We start from the raw sequence: 16,183 nt of genomic DNA, 5'->3' as shown, positions 1-16,183 counted from the left end.
CATTGGTTTTAGATGGGTTTATAAGATCAAGTACAATGTTGATGATACGATCAGTATAGACACAAATCTAGGTTGGTTGCCAAAGGATATGCCCAGGAGCATGGCATTGATTAAGAGAAAACATTTAGCCCAATATGGCAAAGATGACTACCATCAGGGCAATTGTTTCATTTGCTACAAGAAAAGGTTGGAATTTATATCAGATGGATGTTGAAAATGTATTTCTAAATGGTTACCTCTTAGAAGATATGTACATGCAATAGTCTCAAGGATATGTACATCTTATGTATCTAGATAGGGCGAATGAAGACTTAAAAACAAATTGTATGGGTTGAAGCAATCCCATACAACAAGCCTCTAGGATATGTACATCTTATGTATCTAGATAGCATGCATGAAGACTTAAAAAAAGCATTGTATGGGCTGAAGCAAGCCCCAAGGCCCAAGGGCTTGGTAAGGTAGGATTAGAAGGTTTCTACATGGTATCGATTTCAGGTCATGTGACTCAGATATTCAGGGGGTTCACTATATGTAAATCCTCTATATCACATGCCTTCAAGGCCTAATTAAAAAACCCCTTATCTATAAATTTTGCATGAATAAAACACACCCTTTGTCTATTCAATCTGTAAATACCCTCTTTAAATGGTACCCTTATGTATATAAAAATGTGTAAAAACAGAAATTTAAAAACTTCTTCTATTGAACCCAGTGCAAAACTTACATATTTATGAGTGACTCCCCGAGCTCAGATAGTTCTCTGTATGTCATGACATCACTATCATCATCATATATGTGGATGACATGATTTTGATTAGAGTAGCCATGAGATTACTGAGAAGGTTAAGGAAATGTTACAAGTCGAGTTTAAGATGAAAGGCCTTGGTAACCCAGATGTAAGTGGGGTAACATGAATTCTGAAGTTAGTTGTATCTTTTGCAACAACAAACTCGTGTGTTCTCTGTATTCTATGTTTTCACTAATTATGTATTTTGTGGTACTTTTGGATGATATGGGTGTTTTATCAAATAATTCAAGTTAGGTTTATGTGATCTATAGGCAGTGATTGTTTGTTATGCCATTTATGTTTTTGGTAGAATTCTGTACTAGGCTTGTTGAGACCTTTTACAATACTGCTTAGACAAGCAGGGTGAACAGTGCTCCTTTTGGATGAGAACTTATAAGGACTTTCCACATTCTCCCCACTATTAAATCCAAAGGAAACTTCTCTTTTATAAGAAAAGGATAGTGAAAAGATTGAGAGCTCTCCCTCCACTATAACCACCTACTCACAGATAACCACTCCTAACTTGACTTAAACAACATTCTACATTGTCTACGATAATGCCCCACAGCTCTATGCAAAATCCTAATCCCTAAACCCACCATGCGGTTGCATGAATAATAGAGCTTACCTTGACAATGTCAAGACGAAGAAAAGGACAACAATACAAGAATGCTTAAAGCTTAAACAAACAGCTTAAACAAACAAGAGAACATGTGATATTAGAACATTGTTGAGACCTTGACAATGTCAAGATGAAGAAGAGGACAACAATACAAGAATGGTTAAAGCTTAAAGAAACAAGAGAACATGTGATATTAGAACATTGTTGAGACCTTGTACAATTTTGGATGATAACTTCTAAGGACTTTCCACACTCCCCACTATTAAAGCCAAAGGCAAATTCTCTTTTAGAAGAGAAGGATAGTGAAAAGATTGAGGGCTCCCCCTCTACTATAACCACCTACTCGTGGATAACCACTCCTAACTTTACTTAAACAACATTCTACATAGCCTATGATAATGTCCCATATGTCTATGCATAAGCCTAAACCCTAAACCCGGTATAAGGTTTCAAAAAACATGAGGTTGCATGAATAAGAGAGCTTTACTTGACAATGTCAAGCAGAATGAGAGGACAACAATGTAAGACCTACAAAACATAACATGAGAAAAAGTGATTAGTTGCATAAGCCTAAATCCTAAGTGTAATACATAAACCCTAAACCCTAAGCCTATACACAAGGGCTTATCCATAAGCCTATGTATAAGGCTTATGCATAAGTCTATGCATAAGACGAATCCATAAGGGCTTATGCATAAGCCTAAACCGTAAGGGCTAATGCATAACGGCTAATGCACTACAAGGGCTTATGCATAAGACGAATCCATAAGGGCTTATGCATAAGCTTAAATGCCAAGACTATTGCATAAACCCTAAACCATAAGAGCTAATGCATAAGGGCTAATGTATAGGGCTTATCCATAAGCCTATGCATAAGGCTTATGCGTAAGCCTATCGCATAAAGTCTTATGCATAAGCCTATGTGCATAAAGGCTATGTATAAGCCTAAACCATAAGCTTGTGCATAAGGCTTATGCGTAAGCCTATGTGCATAAGGGCTAATGCATAAGGTCTTATCCATCAGCCTATGCATAAGCCTATTTCATATGGGCTTATGCATAAGCCTATTGCACAAGCCTAAAACCTAAGCCTATTGCATAAATCCTAAACCATACGGGCTAATTCATAAGACGAATGCGTAAGGCCTTACCCATAAGCCTATGCATAAGGCTTATGCCTAAGCCTATTGAATAAGGCTAATGCATAAGCCTATGTACATAAAGGCTATGCATAAGGGCTTATGCATAAGCCTAAACCCAAAGCCTATTGCATAATCCTTAAATCATAAGGGCTAATGCAAGAAGCCTATGCATAATAGCTAATGCAAAAGGGCTTATCCATAAGCCTATGCATAAAGGCTTATGCATAAGCCTAAACCCTAAGGCTATTGCATAAATCCTAAACTATAAGGGTTTATGAAAGAAACCTATGCATAAGTGCTTATCGATAAGGGCTATGCAAGCTCTATGCATGCTCTATGCGCATAAGCTTCATGCAAGCTTGCAATAAGCCTATGCATAGATCTTGCAAGAAGCGTATGCAATCTCTATGCATAAACTCTATGCATAAGCGTCTTGCATAAACTCTATACAAGGAAAGAATTCTATACAACATGCTTTATCTACCCATCTCCCCATCTCAGGGCCTCTTGTATACAAGTAAAGAATTCAAAAAATTTAACAAAAGCAACAAGGGTTTATAGTCCATACCTAGAAGTGAAGAGATTGTGTAAAGATAGGCAAACTTGAAAATACACACAATGCAAGCAAAGCAACAAGAAAATCATACCATTAATAGAGCTTAGGAATGCAAAGGAACAAGCAAATCATACCATTAATAGAGCTTGGGAAGGCTTGCATATTTGAGTTCATTTTTTAATTCCTTTTCACATTCAAATTTTTAATTTTTTGGCAGCTCGACACCTTTCTATAAAAAACATGAATATACCCACCAGGCCATGCATGAAGTATAAAAGAAGCTCCACCTCTGCCTCATTTGGATCTGAATTCACATGTGTATTCAACATACATGGAGCCCGCGAGTGCTACGAACCTTTCAAATTTTGTAAATTTAGAGGAGAAAATGTTGTGCCCTTGCAGTTGTTTGCAAGTACCAAGTTGCCCGACGTCTCGAAAAATTTACATAATGAGCATTCCAAAAAATGGGGCATATTTCCAATAGAGCCTTTTGCAATATCTGCTTACTGGCCTCAATGTTCACCCCAACAACAATGAACCAGTGAATATCCAACCTGAGAAGAGGAAAAGAGCAAGGGCAGAGGCAACATTGATGGGATTCGAACACGAGCAAGCTTTTACAGACTCGGATTAAGTTCTAGAGCATGACATGGACAACATGATAGATGCCCTGCACGACACAAGCCACGGGATAGACGATCATGAAGTAGAAGACATCAGACGATGTGTGGAGCATGCTTCTGCACATGACAAAGAGCTATTTAGGCTTGTTTGTCTACCACTTTACCATGGAGCACGTGTTTCAGTTCTTCGCACTTGCCTCTCCATATTGAACTTACATTTAATATATGGGTGGTCTAATACGACCGTTTTAGAACTTATCTCGGATATGATTCCCTTTCCCTCTCTATGTTTCACACGTTTGCATGAATGTCTTGTCTTTCTCTTTTACTATTTTTTCTGTTATATGTAATAGGTTATTAAAGGATCCAATTCTACCAGAAGACAATGAGATGTCTCCAGACCGTGCACGAGCAAAAGAATTATTACACTCCATAGGGATGGACTATAACACACACCATGCTTGTTCAAATAATTGTATTTTCTTTTAGTATGAGTACACCATTCTCACGAGTGTCCACAGTGTGATTCATCGAGCTATAGGCAACATGTCCAAGGAAGAAGGGTCCCTGCTAAAGTCTTATGACACTTTCCCATCATTCCATGTATTCAAACAATGTTCGGATGTAAATTCATTGCATCTTTAATGACTTGGCATTGCCAAATACCAGATCCAAAAATGAAGTTATGCGTTTACTCACTAATTGTCTAGCATGGAGGCATATCTAAGAGAAGTGAGTGGACTTTGGGGAGGAAGAGCCTAATCATATTTGTCTCCAAATAGCAATGGATGGAGTTAATCCATTTGGCTTACAAAGTTCATCATGGAGTACATGGCCCATTTGCCTAGTGAATTATAACCTGCCACCATGGTTAGAAATAAAGAAGGAAAAACTTTTAGTTTCCTTGATAGTTCGAGGAAAGTACAAGGTTAAGAACATAAATGTCTACTTGGCTCCATTAGTTGACGAGCTACGCACGTTATGGGATGGTATCCAAGTTCATAAATGTCTACTTGGCTCCATTAGTTGACGAGCTACGCACGTTATGGGATGGTATCCAAGTTCATGATGCATCTAAGAAGTTTAGAGAAAGGGCTAAAATAGTGCAAGGAATACTTATGTGGACCATGCATGATCAGACGGCGGGCTATGGAGGGTGCTTTGGTAAGTTAATTATTCTAAGATTTCTTGATCTGATTTAATTTCACAATTTTGGTATTTTTGTATTATTTGCATATCTCATCACAATGACTAGCATGTTTTGGAGGGCTTTCAATATCTGGTTTTAATGCATGCCCTATATGTGGGTGGGGATTAGAGGCCTGGTACTCAATAGCTTTGAAGAAGGTTTTCTATGAGAATATCTCCCCAACAACCATAAGTTGCATGTAAGATTCCTCCTGAGCCTGAATAATGAATAAACTTTTACCTCAATCCCATGTAATTATTTCCTATTTTAGAATGTAAGAAAATATTATTTTTCCTTGTTTTTGCCTAGAGAGAAAAAAAATTCTAGAGAGAGGTAATTCAATATTGAGATATTATTGAATATAAAAATTCTCCTAATGTCTAAAATATAATTCCTTGAAATATAAATTTAAAATAAATTCTCTAATGTTTATTAGAAATCAATTAAAGATATGTATTAAAGACCTTAGCCTAAGGGTCCAGATTTTTTTTTAAAAATTGGATTATGGTCCAATTAAGGTTCCTATGGACCAATAGAATTAATCCAAGTGTTGGAATGAGATAAATCTAAAGAATTAAAAAAAAACCCAAAAATGATTAAATTCTCACATAAGATGAAGAGTTGACTGAGTAAAAGGTTTATTAGTTAAAAATTAAGAGATATTAGTAAAAAATTAGATATTTAGAGAAAATATATTAAAAAATTGGTTAAATATTTTAGATTATTTATGAGTAGTTAAAAAACTACTTTAGCTCATTCTAAATGAGAAATGGATTATCCTAACAAATTGGAAAAAGAGGAATGTTGAAATTAGCTTAATCTAGTGGAATAACCATAATTATGGTTATAATTATGGTTAAAATTATGATTTAAATTCATAGTTTAAATTAGAGCTTAAAAGTAGAACTTCTATCATATTTTCATTACAAGCTTTTATTCTTTTAGGAAATTTAAAAATTATCAATAATAGCAAGGGAAGCTATGGTAAATTTTTTAGAAAAAAATACATATCTTATTTTTATGCATAAAAGAGGCTGGTCAAGAATTTTTAAATGATAAAAGAGAAACCCCTACCATATTGTAGGTTTAGAAATTTTAAATAAAAAAGAATGATTTTGACCATATTTATGAAAGAATACTTTTTTGTATTTATGCATAATTATTGACCAGGTAGCGCTTTCGGTGCGATGGGTGAGGACCAATGAAACGGTCCCTCAGTGAAGTGCTAGGATACCTAAGTAGGATCCTAGAGGGTTCTCACCAGGTGATGCATGGGCTCATGGCAATTGCTAAGACACCCATGCATACGTTGAGGAAGATATGGATGAACTGAAGGGAATTACTTTTGTGAACTGAATTTTGGTATTGGATCTCGTTGGTTGACCGGTTGGTCTTCAACGGAGAGTCCGGATGATATACTTTTGTATAAGACTTAATATTTTGGAGGATTATGATCAGTAATACTATGGTTTCATTGAAAGATTATTTTAAAGACAACTGAATCTATTATTAAAATGGCAATTTCATATTGGGTGTGTAAGTGGTATGTCTACCTTGAACTTTGCTTGAAGCACCGGCTAAGGGGCCTGGGAACTCTTTTCCTCGGTACCCGGGCAAAACATAACCAAATTTTTATAAAGGAATCCCACCAATACAATGGTTGGGCGGTTGGCTAAACCCATGGGGAGGTTGGCTAGATTGGGGGATTCCTATGATACAAATAGTTACGATTAAGTTACGTTAGTTAGATTAAGTCCTAGGAAGACCTTGTTCTATGGGAAGGAATCAACGGTTGTGCCTCACTAAAGGGAAAAAAAAGCGGTGATTCTATGGACCAAGTGCAAGTCTCTTCCTTGATCTGACCATGTGACTTTTAGGTTCAGTCGGATCAATTTGGTTAGCTAAGACTTTGACTCGTTAGATCAATTCTCTCGTTAGATGATTTTCCTGGTGGAATCGCCCGTGCCTTTCGGGTGAGGAAAGTTTTTCCGTGTTTGGTTTCGGAGGAATCACTGAGCTAGTCACTTGTCTGGACATCCATGGTAGGCGAGGCTCCGAGTGTGGATCCTTGCCCGCGTGAGAGTCTAACGCTGCTTCCACCCGAGGCCCCGGAGGGGGCATCACAAAGGGGGTGGGGGTCTTACATTGCGAGAGAGATTTCTAGGGAGGGCTCCTTGTGTGCTACAACCAAGGATTGGCGGAGGGCATGGGAAGTGGATCCAAGTTGTTCACCCCCGAAATGAAGTGGCTATCCATCTTCCATCTACTCCCATACTAGAGTGATCTTCTTGACCCTATGCACATTTTCAATAACATCGCCGATATGCTTTGGAAAACCATCATAGGTGCTAAAGAGATCAAGGCACAAAGGGATGATCTACAAGAGGTGGATCGCATGCAACACCTATGGGTACGGAGTAGACCTAATGGGAAGGTGATTCTCAGTGAGATCCCTTTGCCCCATCCGTGCAGCTGACAGCGGAAGCAGCCCCCTCATGCGCACGGGGCGGGGATTCTCACTCGAGGCCTCACCCACGAATGTCCGGACACGAGACTAGGCTCGTGGTCACTCCGAAAACCGAAACTGGGAAAATTTCCCATGCCTTCAAAGCGGGGACGATTCCACCTTTTTGAATTTTTCTTAATAACGAGTTTTCTAACGAGATCAAAATCTAAACTATCCTCCACCTGAATAAACCAGATAGAAGGAAACTATCACTGATATAATTTTCTCAGCAATTCAACGCTTTTTTTCTAATCAAGATTAGGCACAGCTGTTGATCCACTCAATCGAGAAATTTATCAGGGAATTAACTATCTACTCGAATCCTAGCGTAATCCTAAGATTTTTCAGTTTGATTATTAAAACTCCACTGATTCCAGCCTAACCCCATCCGGCCCATGGGTTAGCCACCACCCTACCACTGGAATCGGTGGAACCAAACAAGTACTCACCCACCCATAATTGAATGCCTTTCTTAACTTTTGCTTTAGAAAACAGATACGCACACACTCCTCTTTATACTTTATAAAACAATCCATTGACAAACAATTACAGGTTACACATGTCATAACTCAAAATTTCCATTGAGTTCTTGTTTCTCACAAAAAAGTATCACTCTGGACTCTCCGTTGAGACCAGCGGGTCAACAACGAGATCCAGTAATAGATTATAATAAACATAGGTCCATCATATAATATCTTCCTCGATATACGCATGGATGTCCTCGGCACCGCGAGCCCGTGCATCTCCTGGTCAGAACCCTCCAAGATCCTCCTTAGGTGTCCTGGCACTTCACTCAGGGACCGCTTCGTCAGCCCTCGTCCATCGTACCGGAAGTGCACCATTTTAACCATACCCAGGCTGGTCAAGACCTAGGCAGGCTTTGCCACGTGAGCTATCCCTTGAACACTCCCCGCCAGCTGTTGCAATCGAACTTCCCTTAGAAAACATAAATGCCAAATGCTCCCTCCACCCAGCATTCTAGCGTAAGACAGTCTTTTAAGAAAACAAGGTTTCTATGCAAGTTTTCAATTTAGATTTTGTTTGAAAACCATGAATAATCTTAAATCCGTATCCCAGTACTTCTAAATCCAGGTCTGAATTCCAAACAGAATTCCTCGAATTTTGTTAACTTGATCCTCAGATCAAAATCAAAAGTCTTAACTTAGTTTCCGATTCGGAGGGGATTTGAGTACATTTTTCCTGAACTGGGCACATCATCATTGATTGAAATTGACGAAGGAATTAGGTCTTGGTCAATAGTCTGAATCAGAGTTTGGGTCTGGAAAGGTTCCTCCTAAGCTATCTTTCTCGAAAGGTACTATTTCAATTTCTCTTTTTCTAAATTTCGTTCGACGAATATTTACTTACAGATTTCTAAAACATGAATTTGTTATGAGGAATAAAATAATAATTTATCTCGATCTCCGACTTCGATAGTTTAATTGAACTTTCTCATTACCACCTTAGTGAATATGAAATGGTAGCATTTCTTCTCACAGATTATCTACTTATTCTTTTTCTCCAATTTTTGTGGAAATTAAACAGAGGATTAAGGAGAACCCTTATTTTATTATAAAGATTCTATATGCATCTATTTATGCATAAAATCTATTTCTGATGAAAGTCCCACTTTTATCATCATAAAAATCATTTATGTTGAAAATCGTTCTTTTATCATGAAAGAGTTTCTTTTATGCATATGTTTATGCATATAAATCATTTATGTTTCTTTTATGCATATGTTTATGCATATAAATCATTTATGATGAAAATCACTTTTTTAATATAAAAGAATTTCTTTTATACATATGTTTATGCATAAAAATCATTTATATTGAAATTCACACTTTTGATATAAAAAAATATCTTTTATGCATATGTTTATGCATAAAAATCACTCTTTTAATATAAAAAAAATTATTCTTTTATGCATACTTGTATGCATAGAAATCAATTATGATAAAAGTAACACTTTTATAATAAAAAAATATTCTTTTATGCATACTTTTATGCATGAAAATCAATTATGATAAAAGTAACACTTTTATAATAAGAAAAATAATCTTTTATGCATACTTTTATGCATGAAAATCAATTATGATAAAAGTAACACTTTTATAATTAAAAAATATTCTTTTATGCATACTTTTATGCATGAAAATCAATTATGATAAAAGTAACACTTTTATAATAAAAATAATAATCTTTTATGCATACTTTTATGCATGAAAATCAATTATGATAAAAGTAACACTTTTATAATAAAAAAATATTCTTTTATGCATAGAATTCAATAATGATAAAAGTAACACTTTTATAATAAAAAAATATTCTTTTATGCATAAAAATCCATTTTGATGAAAGTAACACTTTCATAATAAAAGAAAATTATTCCTTTATGCATAAAAATCTATTTTGATGAAAGTAACTTTTCCATAATAAAAGAAAATTATTCCTTTATGCATAAAAATCTATTTTGATGAAAGTAACACTTTCATAATAAAAAGATTATTCTTTTATGCATTTTAAAAAAAAATCAATATGCATCTTCTATGCATGAAAATGACACTTTTAGAGTATAGAATTGATAGGAATTACTCTTTTAGCATAATAAAAGATAATTCTTAATTCCAAAAATTTTGCCATAACCTCCTTTGTATGGCTGACCATTTTTCAAAATTTTCTACTTAATTTGTCTTAAAAATTTACTCTAATTGATTTAAAGTAATCTATACTAATCAAAATTCACTTATACAAGAGAAAACATTATAAAAAGTTTAATTCCAACAATTATCACTTAACTAGGATAAAGAAGGGTTGATTCTAAGAAGAGAGAGGGGAAAAGCCTTTCGATCAAGGCATAGCATCCATTTATCACTTCAAATAATCATAAACATTAGAAAAACATAAAATCAATAAAGAAAATTACAAGAATCTCTACTTACATAATTTCTTGGAGCTTTTCTTTGGCTTAATGGTTTGAGGGTTCAACTCTTGTTTGTAAGAAGAGTGGCCACCAATCTTTGGAAGAGGGAAATGTCAAAAACTAGTGAATTATTAATAAATTCACAGTTCTTGGCTTGGGAGGAGTAGAGTAACAGTGCATAAACACTATTATTTTTCAACAAAGGGGGAGCCTTCTATTTATAGGAAAAATTGAGCTCCTAACCAAACAAACCGATTCTAGAATTTTCCAATTCAGTTTGGTCAAGTTTCGACCATTTTTAGGTCAGTTGAGCTAACTTTTTGGAACTAGACTTGAATTAGGAGAGAGGAGAGATAAAATATCTCATTTTTTGAAGATTTAAAACTCAATTGCACATGTGAAGTAGGCTCCTCATTCATGAGGGGGAAATCCCCATTGTGAGGTGTCAAAAATCCATTTTTTAAGCTTTTCCTTTGGTCCTTAGTCCACTGTTCATCTTATGTGAGTATTTACTCATTTTTGGGGGTGATTTTCTTTATTTCTTCTATTTATCTTATTCATACATTTGGATGAATTTGATTGGCCCTTCAAAACCTTAATTTGAAATTTTTCACAAGTCTGGACCCCTAAGATAAGGCCTCTTGAATAAATTATACTTAATTTCTAATGCACCTTCTCAAAATCTTTTCAAACTTCTGTTTCGAGGGAACTAATTTTAATAAGGAGAGATATTTTTCCATCCAAAAATATTCAAAATCTAAATATTCTCTCTCTAGAATATTTTCTCTCTCTAGGCTAAAACAGGTAGAAACAAGATCTTTTATATTTCTGAAGATGGATTTGATTACAGGGGAAGATGTTGGACATCTTGAGAGGCTGGGGAGGAATCTTACATTCTCTCCCACTTGAAAAACGCGAGATGCCTTCATCTCGCAAACTGAGGGTAATCTTGCAATAGATCGGCTTCTTTCTCCCAGGTGGCATCTTCAAAAGGATAGAACTTCCATTTGACCAATATTTCTCTCAGAATTCTATTCCTGAGAATCTTTTCTCGAACATCAAGGATTTCTTCAGGTTCGAGTTCCATCTGCCCTTGGGTTGAAGAAGTTAACATTTCATCATCAAGCACATGATGCGGGCTTGGTATATACTTTTTAAGAAGGCTGACATGAAATACATTATGTACTTTAAGATGAGGACGCAGAAGAAGCTCGTAGGCTGTCACCTACTTTCTTTGTAATTAGATATGGCCCACAATATCTAGGGGATAACTTATTGTACTTACCAAGAGATAGAGAACTTCTTTTGGGCCGTACTCTAATGAAGACCATATCGGCTTCTTCAAACTTTCTGTCTGTCCTCTACTTATTAGCATACTGCTTCTGTCGATCCTGGGTAGCTTTAATATCTTTACGAATTGACTGCATCTGCTGCTCCATGTCGTCAAGCATCTGTCTGGACATCTCGACCCTAATTAATGGGTCGGACCAAGTTAATGGAGTTAAGCAATCTTGTCCATACAGAGCTTTAAAAGGGCTCATCCCGATACTTCGGTGATAAGAAGCATTGTAGGTGAACTCGACTAGGTGCAGATAGCTTAGCCACTTCTTGGGTTCCCTGCCACAGCATGACCGAAGTATATATTCGATTACTTGGTTTACCCTTTCAGTTTGACCATCGGTTTCAGGGTGATAAGCTGTGCTGAGATCCAAGAAAGTTCCCACTACTTCGAAAATTGCAGTCTAGAACCTTGAAGTAAACTTGGGATCTCGATCACTTACTATTCTCCTGGGTAGGCCATGCAATCTGGAGATTTCTTTGAGGAACACTCTGGTCACATCCACTGTAGTGTGGGTTTCTTTTACTGGGATCAGATGGGCAACTTTGGTTAGTCTGTCAACTACCACGAAAATGGAGTTGTAACCTGATTGCACTGAAGGTAATCCAGTAATAAAGTCCATACTGATACATTCCCACTTCATCTGGGGGATGTCCAATGGATGTAACTTCCCAGGCATTTTTACTCTTTCAGCTTTGACTTTCTAGCATGTCAGACATTGACGTACATGATTCAGTACATCCTTTTTCAGACCAGGCCAAAAGAAGCTTTTCTTTACAGACATGTAGGTCTTGATAAAACCTGGATGTCCTGCAATAAGGCTGTCATGGGCTTCATTCAGAATTTGTCCTTTGGTCCCCTCATCATTTTGGGAATGCATAGCCTACGATTATAATACATAATTCCATCATCCAGGCTGTACCCTTGAACTCGGTTCAACTCCTGTGGAGTTTTCCTTTCCTGCATAAGTAGGGTAGCAATAGGGCCAAAGAATCTATCCTACATGATCTTCTCTCTTGCTTCAATAATCAAAGGATTTGACATTACAGTAATTGCAAGCAAGGAGGCTTTCCTGCTGAGGGCATCTGCTACCACATTTTCTTTGCCTGGGCGATACTTGATTTCAAAATCAAATTCTTGCAGGGTCTGCATCCACCTTCTTTGGTGCATGTTGAGATCCTTCTGAGTGAAGATCCACTTTAAGCTCTGATGATCAATCATCAAAGTGAATCTTTGACCCAGTAGGTAATGTCTCCACAATTTCAGAGCATATACTACTGAAAGTAGTTCCAAGTCGTGGACAGCATAATTCCTCTCATGCGTTCTGAGTTTTCAGGATTCATAGGCCACTGCATGACCTTCCTGCATGAGTGCACCTCCCAGGGAAAAACCACTTGCATCAGTTACTACCTCAAAGGGTAGAGAGAAATCTAGCAGCTTCAGAATGGGATTGGTTACCAAGGCAGTCTTTAGCTTATCAAAAGTACTCTGGCACCTGGCAGACCATTGAAACGGAATATTCTTCTTGAGAAGATTAGTCAGGGAGGAAGCTATGAGAGCATACTTTGGTATAAAAATTCTATACCAACCAGTCAATCCCAAGAATCCCTTGACTTCTTTCACTGTCTTTTGTTCAGGCCAATCTATGACTGCTTGGACTTTTGCGTAATCTGGAGAAATTCCATCTTTTGATACCAGAAAGCCCAAGTATTCAACATGGTCGGCAGAGAAAGTGCATTTGATCTTTTTGGCAAAGAGTTGGTGCTTCCTTAGAATCTCAAGAACTTTTCTGACATGAGCTTCATGGTCAGCTGCATTCTTTGAGTAAATCAGAATATCATCAAAGAAAACAAGAACAAAATCATCCAAGTATTCTCTGAGAATGTCTTGCATTAAGCGATTGAATGTAGTTGGGGCATTTGTCAATCCAAACGGCATTACAGTGAATTCATAATGCCCATACCGAGTATTGATGGCTGTCTTCGGGATATCTTGCTCATTGATCTTGATCTGATAATACCCTGATTTGAGATCTATCTTTGTGAAGATCTGGGCTCCACTTAGCCTGTCCAAAAGCTCATTAATTCTAGGGATAGGATACTTATTCTTAACTGTCAATTGATTTAGACCTCTGTAGTCCACACAGAGTCTTAGCATTCCATCTTTCTTTTTCTGAAAGAGAACTGGCGCACCCCAAGGTGAAACACTGGGTCTTACAAACCCTTGTTCCAACAGCTGTCTAAGCTGTTCCTTGAGTTTGATGGCTTCAAGAATTGGCATTTTATACGTGCGCAGGGCTATTGGCTGAGCTCCTGGGGTCAATTCTATCACATGATCTACTTCCCGTATTGGAGGCATCTCTGTTAGTTCTGTTGGGAATAAATCATCATATTCACTTAACCAATCAAGCTCTTTAGCTTTTAACTTTGAGTCTACCGGATTCATTTTGACAAGATAAATGCGCTGATTCTTTCTAAGTCCTTTAGTAACTTAGAAGCCTTTACTAACTGCAGACTTGGGGATCCTAAAATTCCGGTTCCTTGAACTTTGTTTCCGTGAAGGTCACGGAAGGAAATGGTTCCATTATGACAGTGAATGTCAGCTTGATTTTTGTGGAGCCGATCCATTCCAAGGATCCCATCAAAAACTCCCAAAGGTATAACTCTGAACTGACAGTTAGTTAAATTCCCATCTAGATGGAACTGAATACGATCTGTCTCAAGGTGAGTGAAAAGAATCTTCCCACTTGCCAATTCAACTTGCATAGATTTCCCTGATTTTTGATCTAAGAGTAGCTTACGCAAGCATCCAAGGGAAATGAAAGAATGAGTACTGCCTGAATCAATCAAAAGCTTAAAAGGCTTACCCTGATACTCAGCTGGAGTATTGATGACAGAGAATTGACGATTTGGCCCTTGATTTTCAGTTACTGCATAAATATGGCCTCTTTCTTCTTCCACTACTTCTGCTATTGTGACTGCTCTGGCGCGGCTGCAGTCTGAGGGGCGGAACCCTTTCTCTTTGGTTGCCCCAATTCTGGGAAGGAGTTCTGAGGCTACTCTAGACAGAGGCAGATGGCTGAGCGGGAGTTCTCCTGGGATTTCCCTGATTCTGGTGCACGGGGGACCCTGATTGTGGACTAATAAGAAGGATTCTATCTCGGAACTCTGGGACCCTAGCTTCCTTGGCACACAGAAGGAGATGGGCAGTCCTTGAGTTGGTGCCCAAGACCTTGACATCCGAAGCATCTTTTTTCGCTTGGAAGGTCTTCTCTTTGCATTTTGGAGAGAGCCGGAGTTCCAGAGAATGTACTTCGGGAAAGGTCTCCCTTCATTTCTAAAGCTTCCCGTCTCCACATTCTGGTTAGGACCTTGGAGTCTCTTTGGAGGCGAAAAGTTGGAAGAACTTCTTGGTGTCTGAAATCTCTTGAAGGATGAGGGAGCTGGCTTTGGCGCAACTTTTATGATGAAGGCTTTGGCAAAGTCCTTCGCCATTCTGACAGCTTCAGCCATGGACACTGGCTTGGCATTTTTGACCAATGTGTCCAAGGGTTCGTTCATTCCCCGAATGAACCTCGCCATGAGTTGCTCTTCATCTAGAGGTGGTGAATATTTGAGTAGAAGAGCAAAGGCCTAGTAATATTCCTCGATGGTTTTGCTCCCCTGCTTTACCTCTAAGAATTCGTTCATTTTGGTTTCCAAAAATCCAGGGGGACAAAATCTCTTTCTCAAATAGGTTTTTAGATCGGTCCAGGACTGAGTATTTTTGTCCAGACGGTTGGTGTCACAGAGGTTCCTCCATGCTACCCGGGCTGTTTCCACTATTTTCAGCCTTGCAAGAGCCATTTTGCTCCACTCATTGTAACCTGTGACATCAAAATATTCTTCCATGGCTTCCACCCATTTCTCCACAGCCTCGCCTAGGTTCTCCCCTTCTCCTTTGAAGGGTCCTGGCTGAGTCCTATGAAGAGCCTTACGAACATCAGGGTCAAGCTCGTCATCTTCAAAGAAAGGGTTTGGCTGATGGCCACAGTTTCCTCGTCTCATGATTGTGCCAAAAATGATATATTATTAAATTTTTATATTGATATCGTCTCATGAGATCCTAAGACTTAAGAGGTTCGAAAAACAATTTCTTAAACAAGACAATGATCTTATTGGAGATCTATGGCATATGTGCGATAACAGATTTTTCTTTATCAGATCGTCCATAAACAATCACTTATATAATAGGGAATTTTTTTCCAGAAAACATTTCTTTATTTATATATAAGTTGCAATATGTACATAGAGCAGCTCGGCTCCAGAATTCAAAATCTCCTCGGGAGACGCATATGACGACGGTACTGGGCCATAGCCATGCCCTGATACAAACGTCCACTTACTGACAAGGGAGCTATTATCTTCCACTTAGGAATAAAGCAACTAAAGAGTCTATAGACTTGACATGAAAGTCTGAAATTTCAAGGCGTCGAATGATATAGAATGACACCAT

This window comes from Cibotium barometz, chromosome 35, assembly GCF_041138505.1.
Source record: "Cibotium barometz isolate CiBa-2024 chromosome 35, ASM4113850v1, whole genome shotgun sequence".
Lineage (NCBI taxonomy): Eukaryota > Viridiplantae > Streptophyta > Polypodiopsida > Cyatheales > Cibotiaceae > Cibotium > Cibotium barometz.
Note: the sequence above shows the minus strand (reverse complement) of the source record.